General features: G+C 41.9%; 1 protein-coding gene across 1 annotated transcript in view; it reads left to right on the forward strand.

Annotated features, from left to right (window-relative positions):
• The first annotated feature begins 19866 nt into the window (after nucleotides 1-19866).
• Nucleotides 19867-21828, forward strand: part of LOC8039649 (helicase domino) — a 148045-nt gene continuing 146083 nt past the window's right edge. The window contains exon 1 of the mRNA XM_029974730.4: nucleotides 19867-20114. The gene's annotated coding sequence lies outside the window, so the exon portion shown is untranslated. The remainder of the gene's footprint in view (nucleotides 20115-21828) is intronic.

Raw genomic sequence — 21828 nt, forward strand, 5'->3', positions numbered from 1 at the left:
CTATCGAAAGCGATGCCTAGACATTACCCACAAAATTCGAAACTTGAAAACTAAATATTTCTAAAGTGAAAAAAAAAAAAAGGTGTTTGCGCGCGACTTGCGTTAGTGCAATGACGTCAAAAAATGAGTCGTCCTGTAACTCGTGTTTTTCTCACGCCTCCGAACCGTCCCGACCCGAAATGTCATGTCCGCCTCGTCCCGCGAACGACCGCTGTTGTTTCGTGCGTGCCACCTATCGTTGCGAGCAGGCGACGCTCTACTTTCGAGTTTGAAGTTCTTTTAGGGCCCTTTCAGCGATCTCAAATTCTTTGAAACGGTGTGAGGTCGAAGAGAACGCGGAGTGGACTTTTGTGAGCGACGTGAGGATGCCACATTGCGCCGGTGATGCGTGAAAGGCTGCCCCCGCGGAGTCACAACCGAAACTACGATACAAACACCAGGCCCAATTGTTTTAACCGTTTGACGATTTCATTTTTTTTTTTTTTTTTTTTTGAGGTCTGAGAGGCCGTCGGAAATATAAAAGAAAAGACGCCGTACGATTCCCCGATTCACCGATCATCCTCGGTGCTACATGTGCCAAATGCCGCGGCGCCGCCATGTTTTCCGAGGGAGGATACAAAGCCAGGAGGCGACATCCCCCCCCGATTCCGATTTTCGCTATTTCAAAAAGAAAGGCCGCGGTGCGTTCGATATTGCGTTAAAAAGACATGTTTTGCGAATGTCGTTGTTAAATATTATAAAAAAGTCGCTTAGAAAGCTTCTCAATGTCATAGTCGATTACGTCACAAATAAAAAGAAGCGAGGAGGTGAGAAGGGGGAGGGCAAAGCGCCAAAGCTAAGTAGGCGCGTGTGGGCGTGGGGAAATATTTTTTCGCGTTGTGGTATTTTTTAGGTGTGCATAGCTATACAACTTACATGGTATAAAAAAATACCGCCCTTTGAGTTGTCAGTGCCCCTTTAAGAGTCCCTATCTTTCGATAATGCGAGAAAAAAAGAAAACGATTGATTTGACGTTGTTTAAAAGAGCTGTTCATCCGAGAACTCCCCTCCTTCCTATTCTTGTCGGAACGAACTTGCTCTCCAAAGGCGCGCACACAAAGCGCATTAACGGCCGGTGGGAGCTTGGGGAGCTTAAGCTCCCCCCTGTCGTTAATCCGACTTGGGCACAATTTATGCAAATTTGCATAAATTGTGCCCAAGTCGGAAGGAGTCGTGTTCTATGTGTACAGCCCTCGACACTCACAAGGGTGTTTGTCAGGAACGGTTTTTTGTAATGCGGCGGACCCAGTGTTGGGTAAAGTCAACGAGTAAGAGGGGCTTAGAGCGATAAACTGGTCTCCCGTTCACCAGGCAAAAGTGAGCCCCCATTGGCTGCCGCCATTTTGTACAATTTTGACCTCTAGACACGCGACGGTACCAAATCCTGAGGCTTTTAAGCAAAACTGAGCCGAGATTTCTATCGCGATCGCTGACAAACTGTTTTTCAACGGCGTTAGCCCCAGAGATCAGTGTAGCTCCGACAAAAACCCAAAATACAGCACCGCGGCTGACGGCATCAAGCGGAGACATTGCGAAGGTTATTAAAGAGATCAATAAGCAATTTTTTGTGCGCGGTACTTCGTTAAGATCGAGACGTAAAACTATAAGGTGACGTGTCTAGTGGTCAAAAATGTGCAACATAGCTCCCAGTTTATCGCTCTAAGCCCCTCGACCTTGTTGGGTAAAATACATCTAAAAAGTACTTCGAGTAAAGTACAAAGTAAATGAGAGGTGATGCACTTCAAGTTAAGTAGTAAGTACACTGGCTGCAATGTACTTGAAGTAAATTACTATAAATGCAATGTACTTTCAAAGTAAAGTACAACTATGTTTTAACACAATCTTTCGATGATGCCCGTTCATTATAAAAAAGTCGCTTAAAAGGTTCTCAATTTCATAATCGATTACGTCACAAATAAAAAGAAGCGAGGAGGTGAGAAGGGGGAGAGAAAAGCGCCAAAGATAAATAGGCGCGCGTGGGCGTGATTTTTTAACTGGTATGCGCTGCCCCAGGATATAATCACGAATGTATGACCTATTTTCGGAAACGGCGGCGAATATGGGAAGTCAAGCATCCTCAGAGTACTTAGTTATTTTCAGAAATGGCGCCGCCAAATTAACCAGTCCCCCGTCTTCTGAATTTGTCGCCAGGGGCTTCTTGTACCCAAGGAGGTTAAATGTATTAGGAGAGAGCATGACGTCAGCGTTCCGCCAGCCCCGTAGCTTCCGCAAGCAATCCTCTCCTACAAGAGTGTGAAAAGAAAGAAAAAAAAACAGTGAGTGTGTCGGTGAGCTGGGGATAACTAATCGAATGTGACACGTGAGATTGGGGTGCAAAAAAAATTAAGGGAACTTTCAAGTCGAAGGAAAAGACAAAAGAGATTGTCTCAAAACATTGTGACCTTCTCCTTTGTTGTCCTTTTCTTCGACTTCGAGGATTAATTTTTCCGCACCACAGTCTCAGGTGCTATATTATGGTTCATTTTGTTTTCTGACAAAGGCGTCGTGACGTCGTGGTCGGCCTCTACCCCAAGCCAACTGAAAGGCGAAAAAGAGTCGCCGATTACGTCACTTTCGCTAGCTTTCGTCCTTCGTTCCTTATATCATAAAGAGCAGGGGAGACAATGGGCAACCCTGTCTAAATCTTCTTTCTATTGCTGCTGGTCTTGTAGTTTCGGCTTCCCATGTTATAACCACCCTATTCTCCGTATAAACCCGTTCTAGAAACTTAACCGGTTCCCCCTAGCCCATATCCCTTAAATTGGTTCCAGAGTTTTTCCTGATTCACATTGTCATATGCCCCTTTGATGTCTAAAAATGCTACCCATAATGGCCTTTGACTTGTCATTGCTATCTCTATGCACTGAGTGATACGAACAAGTTATCATCTAGTCGTCTATCCCTCCTGAAACCTTTTTGAAGCTCCCCCAGAATCTGCTAGGCTCTCTGCCCATTCTTCCATTCTTCTTTTTACAATTTGCGTAGCTAGTGTGTAAATTACTGAAGTTACTGTGATTGGTCGGTATGATTTGATACTGGCTTTGTCTCCCTTGCCCTTATATAATAATCTCATCCTGCTCAATTTCCAGTCACTGGGTACCTCCCCTGCCATAAGCATCTGGTCAATCACCTGCCTTAGTTTCGATTTGCTTGTTTTGCATATAACTTTTATCAAACTCATTAGTATGCCTTCCGGCCCTGCCGCAGTTCCAGCCGGAACCTTTCCTTCTGCTTTTCCCCCATTCCCCTCAGTGGTCATTTCCTCGTCTTCACTATGATCCTCCTGTAGACGCTACCATTCCCTACGGCCTGATCTGGTTTTAACTCCGAAAATGCTGCTTCGATTGTATGTTATTCTCTTGCCTCTTCTCCCTCTACCTTTGTCCCTTCCCGTGTGGTTAGTGTCTGTTGGTTCCCCTCGGTCTTTTTTCCCCGTGCACTGATGTGTTCCCAGAACCTTTTTGCCGCATTCCTATCCTTCTGGTTTATGTCTATCACCCACTGGGCCCCTGCCCTCCCAATTTTGGCCTGTATTAATGCTGATGCCTCCCGCTTTCTTTCCTGACATTTCTCCCATTTTGATGCTACTTCGTCTAGCGTGGCGCCCTTTTTCTTTGCCCATCTGTGTTCTTTAGATGCCGCTTGGCGTCTCGATATTGCTGCCTTAACCTCTTTATCCCACCAGCTTTTGAGCTTGCGTTTTAGTTTTTTTCCTCCTTGTTTGATTCGATATTTCTCTAACTCTCTTCTGAAAACAATAACTAAGTCTTCATATGTCCATTCTCTTTCCGGTTGCTTGGATACTAGGTTCTCGCCTCGCTTAGATACTTCCTGTAATTGTTTTTCATTTAAGACGAAACACTACTCCGGAAGGCTAACTTTTGAACCGCTTGTCTTATTTGCATGAAATTTGCAGGGTGTACTCATAGCACTGGACAAGGATGCTGTGGACATTTTCAACCCTATAAATTTATCCCACGATGAGTTACATAAAAGTTCATAATAAAAAAGTGTATCTGCAGAGGAAAGCTATCGTTTAGAAAGGGTAATGAAAATGACCAGTTTTTTTGCTGGAACATACAGCAGAATACTTGCTTCAAACGACTATGAAAAGAAATTTCAAAAATTATAAAATTTATTCACAAAAAAAAATGGAAAAAAAGTTTTTTTTTGTGTACATTTGATTTAAAAGAAATATAAGCTTTTCATAACAAAAGAGCATAAAAATGCAGAAAGTAAATTCACAGTCAGTCGTGTTCTCCAGAAAATTTCAATATAGAAAAACCAAAATATATCTGCACGCATAATTTGATTATGAAATGATAGCTTCCCTGAACTGATATTTGACACTAAAAAGTTAAGCTGAGGTAAATGCACTTGAAGTTTCATGATGACGTTTTAAAATTTTATTTTTTGCGTCTTAAATGTCAAAAATTCTTTCCACCAGTGTAAGTGATGTCTTCCTCAAACTTCTTCTGATATACTGACATTGCTTTCAGCTATTTTCACTTGTGGATGACGAGTGCTACGCAGTACAGCACACCTCACCAATATATAAAGAATAATTATTTTTGACAATGTTTCAGTGCCGACATTGCCAACATTTTGTGAGAGTGTTCTTTGTTATCCATACATTCCAAAACTTTGCAGTTCTGAATATGCATTTTTTTAAAAAAAGGTGGAATTCAAGGTAGTGTCCCCCCTTAAGTTATTCCTACCCTTTTGTTTTTTATTTTGCTTTTCTGGTTTTACTGTGCCAAATCTGATCTTGATTCTCTTATGGTCGCTCCCCAGACTTTTTGTCTTCCTTATCCATTTCCATACCTCCTAATTTGTTGTATATCTTACGCGACATTAAACAGCCAATAGTCGAGTGCGAGTTCTTTCTTTCCGATGTTATTTTTCCATCATATTTCACCTGAGCGTTAACCAATACCTGACCAAGAGCTTCAAAGAACTCCTCTAACGTTCGGGAAAGAGAAGTTCAACCTCCCCTTCCCCCTTTTTCCTTCCTTTTGGTTTTCGGTGTACTTGTACCCTATAAACCACAATAATCTGTCCAATGAATTTCAGCTGTGTTTGAGACTTTGTGTTGTGTTGTCCTTCTTTTCCCGCCAGTCTCGGGGTTTCTCTATAATGTTAAACCATCACCAGCTTGCTTGCGCCCTCACTTTTTGTAGTGGGATGTTTTGCTTCCACGGCTCTAGGAACGCAAAATGAAAACACGACGAAGGTAAGTAACACAAGGGTCCAAGCAAGGGGGAGAAGACAATTCGTCTTGTTTTGTCCCTCTTGCCCTGGTCCCTGTGTGCGTGCGTGCGTGCGTGCGTGCGTGCGTGCGTGCGTGCGTGCGTGCGTGTGTGCGTGCGTGCGCGTGTGTGTGTGTGTGTGTGTGTTTTCTTTTCGCTGTTTGTATGACTTAGTTGGCCCGAATCACGACCTTACACGGTGAATGCACGAGAAACGCGACGACACAATTGTGACAGTTGCAATATTTGGATCAGAGCGTGTTTCTCACGGTTAATTTCTTTTTCAGAATTCGGAGCTCTTTTCGGTGCTTCGCTTGCGTTTACGCGGAATTCGGAAATTCTCAATTTTGTTTCAAGATTTTGTTTAGTTGACATAATTTACGAATGCGAGAAGAATCAAGAAGTTTAGAGTAGTTTCTCTAAGGTTTATAGATGATTGCATTATTTCGAAAACCTGCTTTCAAACACCATAATACAAATAGAAACAAAATGTTTACATCGTTCCTTCTTTATTTACCAAGTTTGCCGAAAAAATAAACACGTAAGACGAGGACATGATCACATCTTTCAGCTGGCGACCGACATATAAAAATTCCAAGAAGCGAGCAACCAATGAAATGTGGGAAAATTGAAGAAAGGGAAAGTGACTAAAAGAGGAAGGAGAAAAGATATGATAAGATAAGATGCAAAGTAAGATCAACAGAGTCATCTCTGATTTGAGAAACTCAAGTACGGTTCTTGTCAGAGCCAGCGAGGGACAGAACTTATAACTGTAGAAGCTAAAAGAAATACTTTCTATGTCTGTCTGTTTCTTTTTTTTTCATTCGTTTGTGTAAAATCGTGTCAGTCAACAGCTAGTTAAATGGTTAATTGGCGAGTTCGGACTGTTCCGACGATCCCTGGTTCCTGAAGAATTTTCTTTCGACGAGTAGCCTCTTAGCCTCTGGTTTTCCCCGAGTTGATTAAATTACCTACTGCCGAGAGCAGACTGCACTCTTCGCACGAATAATCGAAATACGATCAAAAATAAAACCGACGAGCTCCTGCGATGGCCTCGTGCCTCCGTAATCGATAATTTAGCACTGGCTGCAATATTACGACAGCGTGCCCCCCCCCCCCCCCCCCTTTTTTTCCTTCAAAAAGAAGAAAAGAGTACAAGTTTGTGAGTGTACTTTCCTGCAGAACACAGAGGCAGCTACATTCCACCGCAGCCGACGCTACAACACGATGGCGCCAACCAAGCTGCGCCAAAAGTTACGACTAAACCAAAAACAACAGCAAAAAAAATGCGATTTGCGCAGGGACAGTGAGCACGTAGCTTTTTTTTTTTATTTCTTTTTCTTTTAATTAATCGTATTCCGAGTTTTATCATGCATATTGCCTGTCTCCGTGTTCGGATGGATGGATGCCAATGGTTGTGCCCTTTATAACGGGCGGTAGATTGCACCACCTAGAAACCAAAATGGACAAAAGTATGATTCCTTCCCTCGTTCCTTCTACGCCAATTTTCCCACAAATTCTTGCGATGGCCTTTCTTTTTTCTTTTTTTTTTCTGCAACAAAGTAAACACACAGTTCCCCCTTTCCCTCTTTTTTTTTTAGAGGGTACGTTTGTTAATTAAAACCTCTGCTGGTGTTCTAACCTTTATTTATTTTTTTCCATTTTGAACTTTATTTACATCTAGGGTGTGTATTTTTCGGTATTTATCATTGAGAAAAATCGGAGGAGGTTTTTAGGTGTTCGTTTACTTCTTAGTTCTGACGTGTTTTATTCGAAATTCCAGCCTGGTATATTTACAGATTCCAAGCCTTGAATTTTTAGGTTAGACGCGAAGTACATTGCGATGCAAATCATGCAATGGCTTCAAGCACTTTCTTTCGATACGCTACCCTGTGTGTCATAGTCATCCTGTCGGAATGGCCGTACAAACTTCTCTATTACAATCCTAGAATTTTTTGAGCGTGTTGGTAACAATCACTGGCAACAGATAAAATAAAACATACTGCGGACAAGCGACAACGAACATTTCTTTCAACTGGCAACATGTTGTTGCCAGTTGAAACAAATGTTCGTTGCCCCTTGTCCGGAGTTTGTTTTATTCTTTCTGTTGACCGTCATCTCTTGTAGCGCAATTAAAACTCCCCAAAAAATTAAGCTTCGTACAAATATATATATTTCTGATTTGTAACAACCATGCTGTACTTTTTTTTTATCCGATGAGCCCGGGTGAACGCAAGATGAAGCACGACGACGCGACTGACACCATCCACCCGCGATGCCTGAGGTCTGCACAGGCCGATATTTAGAAGCCCGGCCTAGCCCGGCCCGTTGCGGCCCGCTATCCGTTTCCGATAGCCGGCCCGGACAGGCCCGACCTGGAAGCGAATTTTCACGAAACAGCTGCGCTTTATTTTAGCCCAGTATAAATAGCTCACAAATTGCTCGGCATGGCGCCTCGCTTACCACTGCTACGCATAAGTTGATTACGGGACCCAATAGTAAATATTAGGCATCTTTTTTTTTGCTGCTCTTATTGTTTTGATTAATATGCAGGGTTAGGCAGCTTGCTGCGAAAAATCACCCCGACTTTCCTTCTTGGGATCAAACCCGTGCGGAAAGGACGGAAAAACAAAAATAACAAGCAGCAGGAAACAAACTTACCACCATTGAAAAGAAAGGGAAACGTCGCGACGGGTTGGGACAAAAGACAAAGTTCTAAATTGGCCACTCTCGCTGCGCACAAACGTTAAATAATAATAATAAAAAAAAAGAAAATTGCCGTTTTTTTACGGTGGTTTGCGAGAAATTGTTTAGGAAAAGTACCCCTCAGGGCGACCTCTTCAGCCATGTTGAGGATGCAAGCACTCATACGCAGAGGTGGTTTACGCCGGCGAGGGTGAGCGTTGAGAAGCGATCGTATGATGGCGGCGGGTCCGGGAACGAAAAGGAACGCCGCGCCGCTAGTACCCTGGACGCGAACATTTCCGGCACACACCGAACAGTACCAAACCATACACGCACACACACATGCTTCAGCATCTGTTTATCCCCCACTGTGGTTCCTCTCCCAACCCCCGAACACGCTTCCGAAAAACATGCCTCTAAAGAAAAAGACAAAAAGTAATGGACGGCTTGGTTCGCTTTGAACCCCCTTGTAGACTTGAATGAAAGGCCCGTACCCGACCCGGACCCTTCATGAATGTAGCCGTGAAGCCCGAGCCCGGCCCGCGGGCCGAGCCGGCCTGTGGCCCGCGGCCTGGCCCTTACCAGTGCAGATCTCCACCTGCGATGCTGACGGCTTGCCTCTCTGTTATGGCTGGGCAGACATCGCCCCCTCGCGGCGAGCGACAGAGTTAGCGCAAGTACACTCGTACTGCTGGGGAGTGAGTCGCGACTCAAATGGGACGGCCGGAGAACTACCGCCGAAAGCCGCACGTGGTCGCAAGCGGTTGAGCACTGAGTTCTCGCTGCTCATTGATGGTGCTAGAGAAAGAGCTTCACGGCTTCACCGGAACACCCCGCGTCCCCCTTCACGTCACAGCGTACGTGACTCGGAAGAAGGAGTTGAGAGGTGTCAAAAAACGTTCCCATTTCCTCCTCTCTCACTCTTATCTTGGCGGGGGGGACTCCTTTTGTTGATGCACCATAGGGGCCGGATAAACCGGGAGCTTGTCCCGGCTCATCCACAGGGCTCATCTGGCCTCAACAAAAGGACTCCCCGTCCGTCAAGGTATCAGTTCCAGAGGAGAAAATAGGAGGGGTGGCGAGGAGGATTTTCCTAGTTTGCGAAAAATGACTTTGTAGGTCGGGCTTCAACCTAAATGCTGCCACGAGAGTAACTTACGTTCATTAATTTAAAGGAGCTCGGTAGCCGCGGCACTAACTTCAGTCTCAGAGTCGCCAAAAATATGCGCTGTTTCCTTTTTGTTTCTTAGTTCACTCTTTGCTATCGAAACTTGAGAAAAGATGTACAGAATCCGCGTTTTACTGTGGAAGTGGCAGGATTTTCAGAGCACCTTTTGTGAATGCGAGGAGTGCAAAACGTATACACCCGTTAACCCCCTATCAAAAAAAAAAAAAAGTGGAACAGTTTTATTGTACCCAAGACAGTGTGACATCAAACCGAACCCGTAGCCCCAAAAGCCCTTGGAACCTAAACAGATAACAGGGAACGCATCTCCGTTCCTCAGGCGAAGAGACGCATTCTCCAAGGCCCTGGTCCACACTGATACTGGCAGAGTGTTCGAAGAACCACAGCGACCTCTGAATAGACACTGGAAGGATGCACTTTCGGCGAACCACCACGGGAAAGAGTTTCGAAGAAAACAACCGTCGCTAGGGCGGAAACATGACAACAACCGGTGTTTTTCGGTTTTTATCACGGCAAAAATATTCGACCACCGGTGTTTTCCGGTTTTAATCGATTTTGTATTTTCGTCACGGAGGGAAGTTTATCAGTGTTTTTCGGTCAAAACAGGAAAGTGCACAGCCTACTATCATGGGGAACAGTGTTTGTCGGTCAATTTAATGCAACAGAATCAACACGTCGTTTATGCAGCAAATTTTGCAGTTCAATCAGTGCAACTTTGCGTGGAGCCCATTTCATGCGAAGGACGACTGGAAACTGAAGCCCACGCGACCAGAGTTAATCACCATTTCCAATGTACTAACCAAAACAAATGCAAATTTTAATGTGCACAAAAAAAAAATGGAAGTATGGTATGAGGTTTAAGACGTGACAGAGGCCCGACAAGGGGCCTGTATGTATACTGTCCTGTGTCCTGAATGCAATAATAATAATAATAATAATAATAATAATAATAATAATAATAATAATCATAATAATAAAAACTTCAGGATACTCTCGGCTTTTGCCGTCATAAAAAAAAATTAAAAAAACTGCAACACATTTATACTTTATGCAAAGAAAAAAAAAGTGAAAACCTTGAACAATGTCTTATTTTTTTTTTTTTCACCTCATTTGTGACATATGTGTTCGAATTTCAATATTCATGGAGCATTCGTGGGAAAGTAAAATAAAATAACGGAAGAAAAAGGGTTACCTGCACTCTTCTGAATGCGAACCACACTGCACGCACACACACGCGCGCACCCTTCTCTCGTCTCACGCACACGGATGCATTCCCGGAGGTGGTGCGAAGGAAGCGAAACAAAAGGAAAAGGAGTTTGAATTCAGGAAGCGATCTGGTCGTCGTCTACCCGCGAGGTTTCCGGCATGACGAAAGCGGAGAGCGGTCGCTGACGACACGAGGATCGAGGAAGCTCGACCACTCACTCGTCCGTCTAAGAATACCGTCCCAAGGCAGGCCCCTCTTCAACCACTCCCAACAATGCCCGGAGAGCGCACGCCTTGTGCAGAACACTTTTCCAAAAGCAAAATGCTCCAATCGAGCAAAAAAATAAAATAAATAAAAAAGAAAACTTTTCTAAAGATTTAAGTTACAGAAATTCGCTTCTAGCTTCTAATGCCAACAACAAGCGAGCACGGAACAGGCGGGGCTGCTAATTGCGCATAGAGGCAGATATTGTTTGTCCACGTGCCATAAATAAAAAAAAAAAAGCGAATAAAAAAGCGCGAGGTCCTGGATAAAGGTATGCTCTTTCTCACTCTCTCAGTTTCTCTTTTCAAATTCGGCGAAAGTTCAGCGCGCATTGCATCGCGCAACAACATTTTCACCCCTTTCCACCCGAGGAGAGAGAGAGAGATAGAGAGCGCTAGACAGGAGTGGGATATTGCACTCTCCGTGTTGCATCCAAGGTTTGATTCTTTGACAGTCTGGCTATTTCTGATGGACGTTGCACACAGAAATCCAGATCGCTTGAGTACAAAGCACGCAAGTTGTCAATTATTTCCGAGTTCGGTTTTCGTGACGTAAAAAAACCGTCTGATACTCGGTAAACCAAATTTACTACAGACGATTAATTATCGTTCTTCAGAGCAGTTTTTTTCTTTTCTTTTTTTTTTAATACCCCCCCCCCCCCCCCCCTTTTTTTTTTTCTCCCCTGCTTAGAGAATTAGGAGAATATTCGTGTTTAAAATAAAAAGGGCGATGTACAGAGGTGCTAGAGGGAACCGCCGAAACCGAAACTTCAGCTGAGAATACGAGAAGGAAAAAAAATATGACGTAAAGCGTGACGCAGCTACAAACACACCACGCAGCGCGCATGTTTCTTTGCCGGGACCACGCAACAGTAGGGCATTCCATGTTAGAGGGTATTAACACCTAAAAATAAACTCGCATAAACACATTCTTTACCAAAAAGGAAAAAAAATATAGGAGTATTTTTTTTTTTTTTTGTAAATAACGTTTGTTTATTTTCCGCCACGTGGTCACGCTTCGGCCCATACCGGCCCGCGTGAGGTCAGGTTATGAAAGGGAAGCGGTTGATTGGCCCGGCGAGTTCGTAGCTCCCACCGCACTGTCAACTTTGGGGCGAGAACGCAGCTAACTATTTCATTGGACAAAGTCGATTACGAACGCTTTTCCCATTTTTCCTTCCCCCCTAAAAGGAAGAAAACATCAACACGTAATACAATCATTACTATCTCTTTTAATAAAAGATTTAAAAAAAATATTTTATTTTGTTAGAGCATTATTTTTATTCTCGGGTTTTATTTCTCCAGTAAGTTGACCGAAGTTGTTGACATTCCACCTGAGACCGTCTGCTCGCTAACGCTGAACAGAAAATTTTAGGCAAATGTAATAATAATAATAATAATAATTTTTATTTTTGCATCCGTATGGGTTACAGACGCCGGAGCCACGGACAAAAAGTCAACAAATGTTGACTTGACGGGGTCCGGGCCCCGTGCACTTGGCAGACAGCTATGGCGATACAAAAATAACTGCAGAGATTACAGCAATACGTAAAATACATATATAAAAGAGACCTAGGTTTCACAGGTTAACGAAAACAGCTCTATACAAAAAGTAAGTACAATGACTTAGGGTTTATATTGTAGATGTCCACGTCATCTACGCAATATTTGTTTAGCAATGAGGGTAGATTATGTTTTAAAGACTGGTAACTGTAGTTCGTGCGAAACGGAAACACTTTCCATTCCTCGGAGTAGCGGGTGCAAATGGTGGGTATGTTTTTGATTAATCCCGATGTCTGTTTCAGAAAATTAATAGATTCAGGGGAAGAAAAAAGAAATGATCGAGTCAAAAGGTACTCATAAAAACGATGTATATTTATAATTTTGTATCGTGAAAATAGAGCCTCCGTGTGGGCTAAGAAATGAACGTTTCCAACAAAGCGCAAAACTTTTTTTTGTAGTAATAATATTCTGTTCAGATTTGTCCTTGTGGTCGTGCCCCAAACGAGATGGCAATAGGATATTTGGGATTTAAATAATGCATGATATATTTGTAGTTTTATTTTTTCGGGGAGAATGGCTCGACAACGTGCAAGCACACCTACAATTTTGCATAATTTGCTGACGACCTGGTTTATGTGTTTATCCCACTGTAAGTTATCTGAAAATATAATACCTAATGTTTTATGTTCTTTCACTAATTCAATCGGCGTGGATTGAAAATGGAGAGTTTCATTTATATTTACCTGTTTATTGGACGGTTTAAATAAAATTGCCTTTGTTTTTGTATCATTAATATATAGGCCATTTATTCGCGACCACAAAAAAAATCTAGACAAAATTAAATTTCCTTTGGTTATTAGGTTATCCGCATCCGCGTCACTGAGGAACAGACTGGTGTCGTCGGCATACAAGACAAATTTGACATTTTCGGAAATATTCACAAGATCATTGATATAAATATTAAAGAGCAACGGACCCAAAATGCTACCTTGTGGCACGCCATACTTAATCTGCAACAGTGATGAGAAGTGACCATCGATGATTACAGATTGCCTACGTTCATATAAGTAAGAATACAGAAGTGAAAGTGATGGACCGCGTATACCATACCTACTTAGTTTGTCAATGAGTATGCCATGATTGAGACAGTCGAAGGCTTTACTAAAATCAATGAAGATGCCAAGTGTCAAGAGTTTGCTTTCTATATTTTGTAATATGATTTCTTTTTGCAAAAGAAGCGCAGATTCGGTAGATCTTCCTTTTCTAAAACCAAACTGAGATTCTGTGATTACAGAGTGTTTGCACAAAAAACTATTCAGACGACAAAAAATGATTTTTTCGAGTCCCTTTGAAAAAACAGGCAGAACAGATATGGGTCTATAATTTGACAGAACATTTTTATCTCCACCCTTATATATCACGGACACTTTTGCAAGCTTCATTTTTTGCGGGAATTTTCCGCAGGATAAACACAGATTAAAAATATGTACAAGGCATGGTGTAATTATATCAAGAACAAATTTAATTGGTTTTATTTGAAGGTCGTCAATATCACACGTTTTGCTGTTTTTTAGGCCCATAAATACCCGAAACACTTCATGTTCGCTTGTTGGATCAAGAAACAGGGTTTCACTAACCCTTTGATAAATGCCTTCTACTGCATCCTCGCAGTATGAACTCGAGGCCAGGTTGACAAAATGAGAGTTAAAACATTCAGCAAGCGAGGTTCCAGACAGCAATTTTCCATTTACCTGGAGCTCTCCTAAAAAATTATGTTGTCTGCCGGGTTGGAGAATTTCATTTATTGATTTCCAGACGACATCTGGACGTTTTTTTTGCACATTCACTGAATAAAGCTTTGTAGTAATCATGTTTGGCCTTCTTGAGTTCCGACGTCAGAGCATTGCGATACTTTTTGAATACTATCAATTTACTCGGGTCCCTTGTAGTAACGAAATTTTTGTACAAACGGTTCTTATGCGTGATTTTTTTACGCCTACCATGCGACTAAATTATGTTATTCGATAGAAGAAAAAAAAACCTAGAAGATATACTTTTTTTTAGAAATTTTACAAGAAAGCTGAAAATACAAATAAGAAACTAATACTTAATTTTTTTTTCTTCTTAATATCCCAAGAGCTGCCGATATAAACGATTGATATCGTTCAGTGGGACTTAGTAAACGATTTGAACCAAAATGTCAAGTCATAATGGTGTCCGCATCTCTACTATAAAAACCTATAGACCGGTATCTCTCACCAGTGTGCCCTGCAAACTCGCGGAACAATTCATGCGTACGCACATTCTGGTTGATCTCGTTTGATTCAAATTTATCTTTCCTAACTACATGGCTTTAGAAAAGACTTCTCATGTGTCACCCATCCATTCGAGCTTGTTACTGGTCTTCACGTCAACAATCACAGCAATAATTAAACCCGACGTCATTTTCCTCGAATTTTCCAACGCTCTTGATTTTCTCACAAAAATTCACCTCCTCTTGAGGCGAGCCTCCGTATTCAGTCGTGCATTTTTAACTGGATCGCCCCCCCCCCCCCCCCCCCCCCCATTTCTTTCTAATAAAATTCACTGCGGTAAAAAGAAACACCACTCTTCCATACCAATGTTTAGTGTTGTCTGGTGTTCCGCAAGGGAGAGTTATTGGACCACTTTTATTACTAATACACATACCAATGACCTGCCTTCTTCATTTACGGTCGTACTCCTTCTGATGACTGCGTTATATATATACACGAGGGTTGCTCAGAAAATACTGCCTCGCATTTTTTTTTTTCTGTCTCGGACACCGTTTATTCAGTATATACGGAATTCACACCTAACATTACTGCACCTATCTTGTATACATGCTATATACATATACAGTGTATTTATATGGGAGGTTTCATTTGTATTCAGGCAACGAGGTGCAGTCGTATTTTTTTTATTTTGCTTCAAAATTTTATATTTTGTGGCGCATGTTCCAAGATTATTCCCGTTTTTCGAGTGTCTCGTTAATGAAAGCTCACCTTGACCTTCCGCTGTTATCTTCACGTCGTAGGATCTCTCGCCTTTGTCTTCTTCACAAGGTATTTTATACGCCCATCTTTAAACAATCTCTCTTAAACCCCCCATCATACATCTCGGCTAGAATTGACCATCCTTGTAAGATCGCCCGCCCTCAATGCTTCACCCTCGCACACCTGAAGGCGCTCTTACCATCTGCGATTGTGGACTGGAATGACCTCCCCGAGAACCTCATCGGCATCACCGACAGTGGAAGATTTCGGGACGCCATCACCAACTACTTCATGTAAACCCACTCCCCTCTGTAACGCCACTTGTGGCCCTGAGGGTATTATAAATAAATAAATAAATAAATAAATAAAAACAATCCTTTTTTTTTTAATGTCCTGACATGTTTAGTTTCTGAGAAAAAAAAAAAAAAAAAAACTCAAAGAAGCGGAAAAGAACGACGAGGTTCTGACGATGGTCATACGTGGCGTTTCTGAATCTCAATCTCAAAGTGTTCAAAAGAGAGCTTATATATTTTTCATCGCGATATATATGCAAGTAGGTAAAACGACATTTTACTCAAATGTTTTACAATATTATACTTTGACATTTCTAACATAGTATATATTATGTAGCGCGTAGGGTTTACGCTTGAGGCCTCTTTAATCGTGGCACCGGCGAAAATTGTCTCAAACCCTGCTTTCGGCAGTTGCGATTTTATAGAGTGTTTAGACGTTTGGAATCGCAAACTTGTTATTATACGCCTAACGGCATTAATGTCGTTTATGCCATATTTATTAAACGTCCCTTAGATTCTTATAATAAAGAACAAAATATACGGCTATAACCCATAAACCCAACATGTACGCTGGCTAAAAGAAAAGTGCAAAAAAAAAAAAAAAAGCGACGTGAAAACATATTTTTTTTATACTGCGTGTTAAAATTGAACAAGAAAGGAAAACCTTTTTTTTTTTTTGTTTCATAATTTATTTCTAAGTACTCATACGCGATTAAAACACAAATTTTGCATAACGTGGAAGGAAATGAAAGGTTTTACACGTGGTATTATTTTAGAAGCAATACTAAACATAGTCGACTAAAAAAAAAAAAAAAATCCGCAGTTTAGGTCACGGTTGTTCGCGGAGGCATGTTTGGGGAGTTTTACGAAGAGGGAGCGATGAATAAAAAATAGTAGTTGGAATGTAGTTTTACGTACTTGCATATATGTCACAATAAAAAAAAATATAGAAGCTCTCTTTCGAATACTTTGAGATTGAGAAGGATTCAAAAACGCTACACACGACAATCGTCAATATAACCCATAAACCCGCCACCATCGGCATTTGCTCTTTTTAAACATATTTAGAGGCTTGAAACTCGAGACTAGTGCATATACCCCTAACAGAATGTAGTCTGGCTAAAAGAAGGGTGTGAAGAAAACGCGATGCGAGAAAACTAAAATTAAAAAGCATTTTTCTATACAGCGTGCTGAAATTGAACAAAGGGTGAAAACCTCTGTTTCATAATTCATTTCTCATTACTCGTGCATGATTAAGACACAAACTTTGCATAATGTGGTAGGCAATGAAAGGTTCTACACGTGGTATTATTTTAAAAGCAATACTAAACATAATCGACTAAAAAAAAAAAAGAACCCGCAGTTTCGGTTACAGTTGTTCGCTAAGTCATGTTTTGGGGATTTTTACAAAAATTGGAGTGACGAATAATAAATAATAGTTGTAATGTCGTTTTACCTAGTTGCATATATATCACAATAAAAAATATAGAACCTCTCTTTTGAATACTTTGAGATTGAGAGGGATTCAAAAACGCCACACACGACAATCGTCAAAACCTCGTCGTTCTTTCCCCCTTCTTTGAGATTTTTTTTTCTCAGAAACTAAACATGTCAGGACATTAACATAAAAACGATTGTTCTACTTGGAACATGCTCCACGTAATAGAAATGTTTGAAGAAAACTAAAAAATACGACCGCACCTCGTTACCTGAATCCAAATAAAACCGCCCATATATATATATATGTTTTTTTTATTTAATTTTTGTTTAATTTTGTGGCCTTATGCGCTAGCGTGGAACAAGGGCATGCATGCATTTTCTGTTCATTTTCTGCTTCTGTTGCTATGTTCCTTACTCGACAAAATGATGCTGGTTGCTTTCAAGCCTTGCTCAGCGCACTGCATCTTTTAGTGGCGTAAGATATGAAAATCTGGCAGCGCCAAGTCAGGCTTATAGAGGTATGGTGCCTCCTGGCTTTTGAGATATTTGAAGGCGGGTGTTGTCATGCTGGAGAAAAGTCTCTTGGACTCCTCTTTCACCACACATGCCAGTAACGTCTATAATTGCAGTAACGTCTACAATTGGAAATGCACTCCCTTTGCTGACTCTATAGAGCTCTTTTCTGATGTTAGCCTGAGACTGAGGCAGGAAAAGAGGAAGTTTCCTGCCTCAGTCTCAGGCTAACATCAGAATGGTTAATTTCCACCAGCTCGCCTGCGCACTCACTACAAGATCTATAGAGCTCACCGTCGGCTCGTAATGTGCAAATTCGCACGAATAAATTCATTGGGGCGCTGCTACATGTTTGGGTTGGCGGCGGTGGGCCGGTGGCAGGACGCTCCGACTGCGACCGATCATGCAGCTCCGTCTGTCAACCTCCTGAAGCTTTTTTTTTTTTTTTTTCACTCAGTATTCACTTGAGCAAGTTCCATACACAGCACACGAATGGTTTTACATTTTCCCCGCGGGCTTTTCTTTTCTGTGCCCCTGATTACAGCTAGTTGCTGGTAACGGATGTCAAGACACAGACACACCATTTTCATGGATTCTTACAACAGCCATCCTTTGTGCAACGACCGCGACATTGCATGGATGTGTGCAGGAAACATCAATGTTGCAACCCGTAAACCTTCATATTGCTATCCTTATTTTGGGGCGATAAAAAAAAAAGAGAGAGAAAGAAAAAAAGTCATTACTTTATAAAAATGTTCTATACATCCGATTATTGTTATTACTTTGACAGAATTGGAGGTGGTGCACTGATTGGCTTAGGAATAATAATATAAACACAAACAAAAACAGAGGCCTTATTTTTCTCGACAGAAGTAGCTTTAATCGTCTTTTAAATCTTTCCCTTTGACGCGAAACATCGACAAGATATTTGTCTTATTGGAAGTACTTATGTTTCACTTCTCAGAAACGACAAACTGGTCTAAACATGCAGATAACGAAATTTTAAGTATCCAAAAAACTAAGCCTTTTTAATCACTAGAAGTAGTATGCGCCGGTTCTGACAGGAACGCCCCAATTGGAATAAATTCAAAATAAAACCGCGCATTTTTTTTTAGCAGCGTCACGTTACTTAAAAAGAAAAAAAAAACGATAACCAGCTTGGTAACAGTCATTTTTCAATAAACGTCGTCGGTTGGGCAGACAATGTCTATTCCATGCCATTGTGAACATCCTGTCAATTTTTAGCCAAACTTGCCTCCCATGTGAAATCTCGCACCCAATGTTATTCTCACCTTCACCTTTTTCTAATATGCACCAATGATTGGAACAGCATGCAATAATATCGGAGACAAACCACACAACCTTTACAACAAAATGTGAGATGTACCTGCAAACAAACAATTCTTCATCTTTCATTAATTCGACGTTTTTTTAAATAATATTATCTTGTTTAATCAAAAATCTATGAAATATTTGGCGGAGCTTCTGCTTACACTTGTTCAAATGCGTTGGAGTGATTAAACGTTATCCACAAAATAAAATAATAAAAAAAATCGCAAAATAGTTAAGACAATGCTTTTCCTAGTGTTTTTTCTTTTTCTTTTTAAAACTTTGATTGTTACTGTAAGTGAATCTGTGAATTTATGAACTCTATATTTTATATTTTACTTTATATGTATGCAATCAACTTTCCCCCTCATGTAATGCGCTCGAAAGTGTGTCTCTAGGGTAATGAAATAAAATGAAAATAGACCGGTTCAGAAACAGCCTATTTGCAGCCCCTTTACAGATCAGCGACTGCTGAAAACGCACTGGGCAAAGCTTCCTTTGCCCAGGCTAATTGCTAAACCCCTTTTAAATAATGTGTGTAGTCTTTTCACTCTTCACTTTCCCACCTCTTTCCCTTCTTCTTTGCGCATATATTAAATAATGGGGACTTTTAGCACACCGTTACCGTGTTCCGCGGGTGCGCGCGGTCGTGGTATCACTCGTGCGTGGTAGCGGTTTGCTAAAAAGTACCTATTACCATAACTACTAAATACCTCCCTCACCCTCCCCTGTCATTTACGCTCGTGGACACGTTTCATAAATCAATTATTATATAAGAAAAATTCTAGTAATGTCCGCGATATATTTTTAAAAATGAATACAACGTCACATTTTTTTCGAAAGATAGCGTTTAATGAAAAATAAACCAAAACCACCGCAACCATATCAAAACCGAAACTCTTCTGTTTATTGTTGTTAATATTTCCCTATGTTTGGTTAGTATATTACTGCCTAGATTATGAAGGATATACTACCTGTATTAAAATTGTATATAAAATTTACACTAATTCTAAAACGACGGCGAAAATAGAAACGCGCATTCGTTTTCTGGAGAAAAAACGCACGTATTTTCCTTTCACGTCGGGCAACACTGGGCTGTTGTCCTGGGAAACCGGAAAGCGTTGATTTCTTTTGGAACGTCACGCGCTTCTTCCTCCGCGCGCATGCTCCGAACGGCGGCGCAGGGCGGCCATTTTGAGCTTACGATTCAGAAGTAGGAGGATGTTTATAAGTATTGTGGAGTGACCAAGATTTGTGGCGAAAATAATGACGACAAGCCCGCACGGATTACCAGAAGATGCGTCATAGGCTGCATCGGATGTTCATCTCGTGGGATTGAACACGTTAGGCTTCCGATGGGAACGCTCTTGTCGTAAAACCTGATCTCAATCAGGTAAGACAACCGACTTTTTCCTCTGCGGATTTCAATATGGCGGACGCCCAGTCTTTGTTCGTTCTGCTGCCCGTTCGAATTGCGTTTCGGCGTGCCATGTGACAAGAGATTCCTGCTCTCTTGTCCTATCGCCTTGACCTTGCTAGAAATAAAAAGTCGCTATTTTTTCACTCGCCACGTTTGTGCAGTTTTACTTCATAATTAAAAAAAAATAAACTTCAATTGTAAAAAAAAGAAAAAAAGTTCGCCGGGCTAGCGGCACCGGCAGTCGACTTTTAAAGATCAATCACGGAATGTATGTTTTTCTTACTCTATAAATTTTACGGACCTAATCGTGAGTACGCCGAAAGGCTTTCCCATAAATAGGCCAGTTGATCAGGCGATCTGTTTTTATTCTCATTTCGATACGATCATTAAATCGAGAAAGTTTTGAATGAACAGGTTGTGAATGGGAGAAGTTGATTGATTCCAAAGAAACATCGTGTATGTTCAGTGTCTACATGCCCTGGATTTGAGAAAGTTCTCCGCCGCTGTTTAAGGTCACTTTAGTACTCCGACAATCGCATCATTATCTTCGTAACGTGCTCGTAGGAAATCTTTGCAGCATTTGTGTTGTTGTCCAAGGTCTCGGGTGAGATCGGTTCGTTTTGGGCGTGCGCGCATGAGGCACGGTTCCCTGTATGCAAATGAATAACTAGCTCCGTTCGTGACGACGGACCTATGCTCAATGTGTTTTCCCGACATTTCCCACCCCTACTTTTGTTCGTTTCTTGCCGCCACACGGACCAGAGCCGACGAAAAATAAATAAAATAAAATTTAATTGTTTATGTTTTAGCACGCCGGCGCGATTGCGTCATCGTGGCTCGTACGCATCTTGCTCAATGCACTCTTCCGATCGCCTCTACTACTATTATCAGGGGTTCCTAGCTCCATTAAACTACGGGACTACCCCGTGTCCGTGAGGCCGTCCAGCTACCGTCGGCATTGGTTGGGTGAGAAGCGAGGTCCGTACACGAACGGTTGGCTTCGGCAACGTTTCGGTGGTCGCTTCGGCGCCCTCCCACGTTACCTTCGATGCTTTACGCGCACATACCCTTATAAGTTTATAGTTAATCACTTACTACTAAATCTCGCTGCCGCAACTGTGTTTTGAACATTGCGGTGGTAACGCTTCTCCGCATTTGAGTTTGCCTGCCTGTCTAGCCGTCTATTGTTTACTTGGTTTGTCGAACCTGTTGGGCGATCGAGGAGTCTTGTTTACTGGGCTATACAGCTTCGCCGTTGGTGGAAGGGCGCGGCAGGTGTTCCACTCTGCGACGGATTCCCTTCGGAGGCCTCCAAAAGGTCTCGCTTAATTTGAAGAATTCGTGCCCAGGAACTCGATGCACGTGGCGTGTGGTACTTGTACTACGCGGGGGGTTATGTCATATCGCTGGAGTGGGCGCTCGATGTCGACATAGCCTGAGCGCTCTCGCGAGAAGGACAAACTGCTCTAGAAAGTTCGCCTTGGCTGCGGCAAAAACCTTCGCCAGTTTACGTGCAATTATCAAAAAAAAAAAAAAAAAAAATTTTTTTTAGGTTTTTTTTTTTTGGGGGGAGGGGGGGGGGGGGGGGGGGGGGGGCTTGTTGGCTTTTTTCCCATTCGGGCGACGAACACCGAGATTTGTCCGCCAACAAGAGGGTAGGATTCATAATGGAACAGCGCGAATTTTT

Source organism: Ixodes scapularis, unplaced genomic scaffold, assembly GCF_016920785.2.
Source record: "Ixodes scapularis isolate PalLabHiFi unplaced genomic scaffold, ASM1692078v2 PGA_scaffold1__304_contigs__length_218370807, whole genome shotgun sequence".
Lineage (NCBI taxonomy): Eukaryota > Metazoa > Arthropoda > Arachnida > Ixodida > Ixodidae > Ixodes > Ixodes scapularis.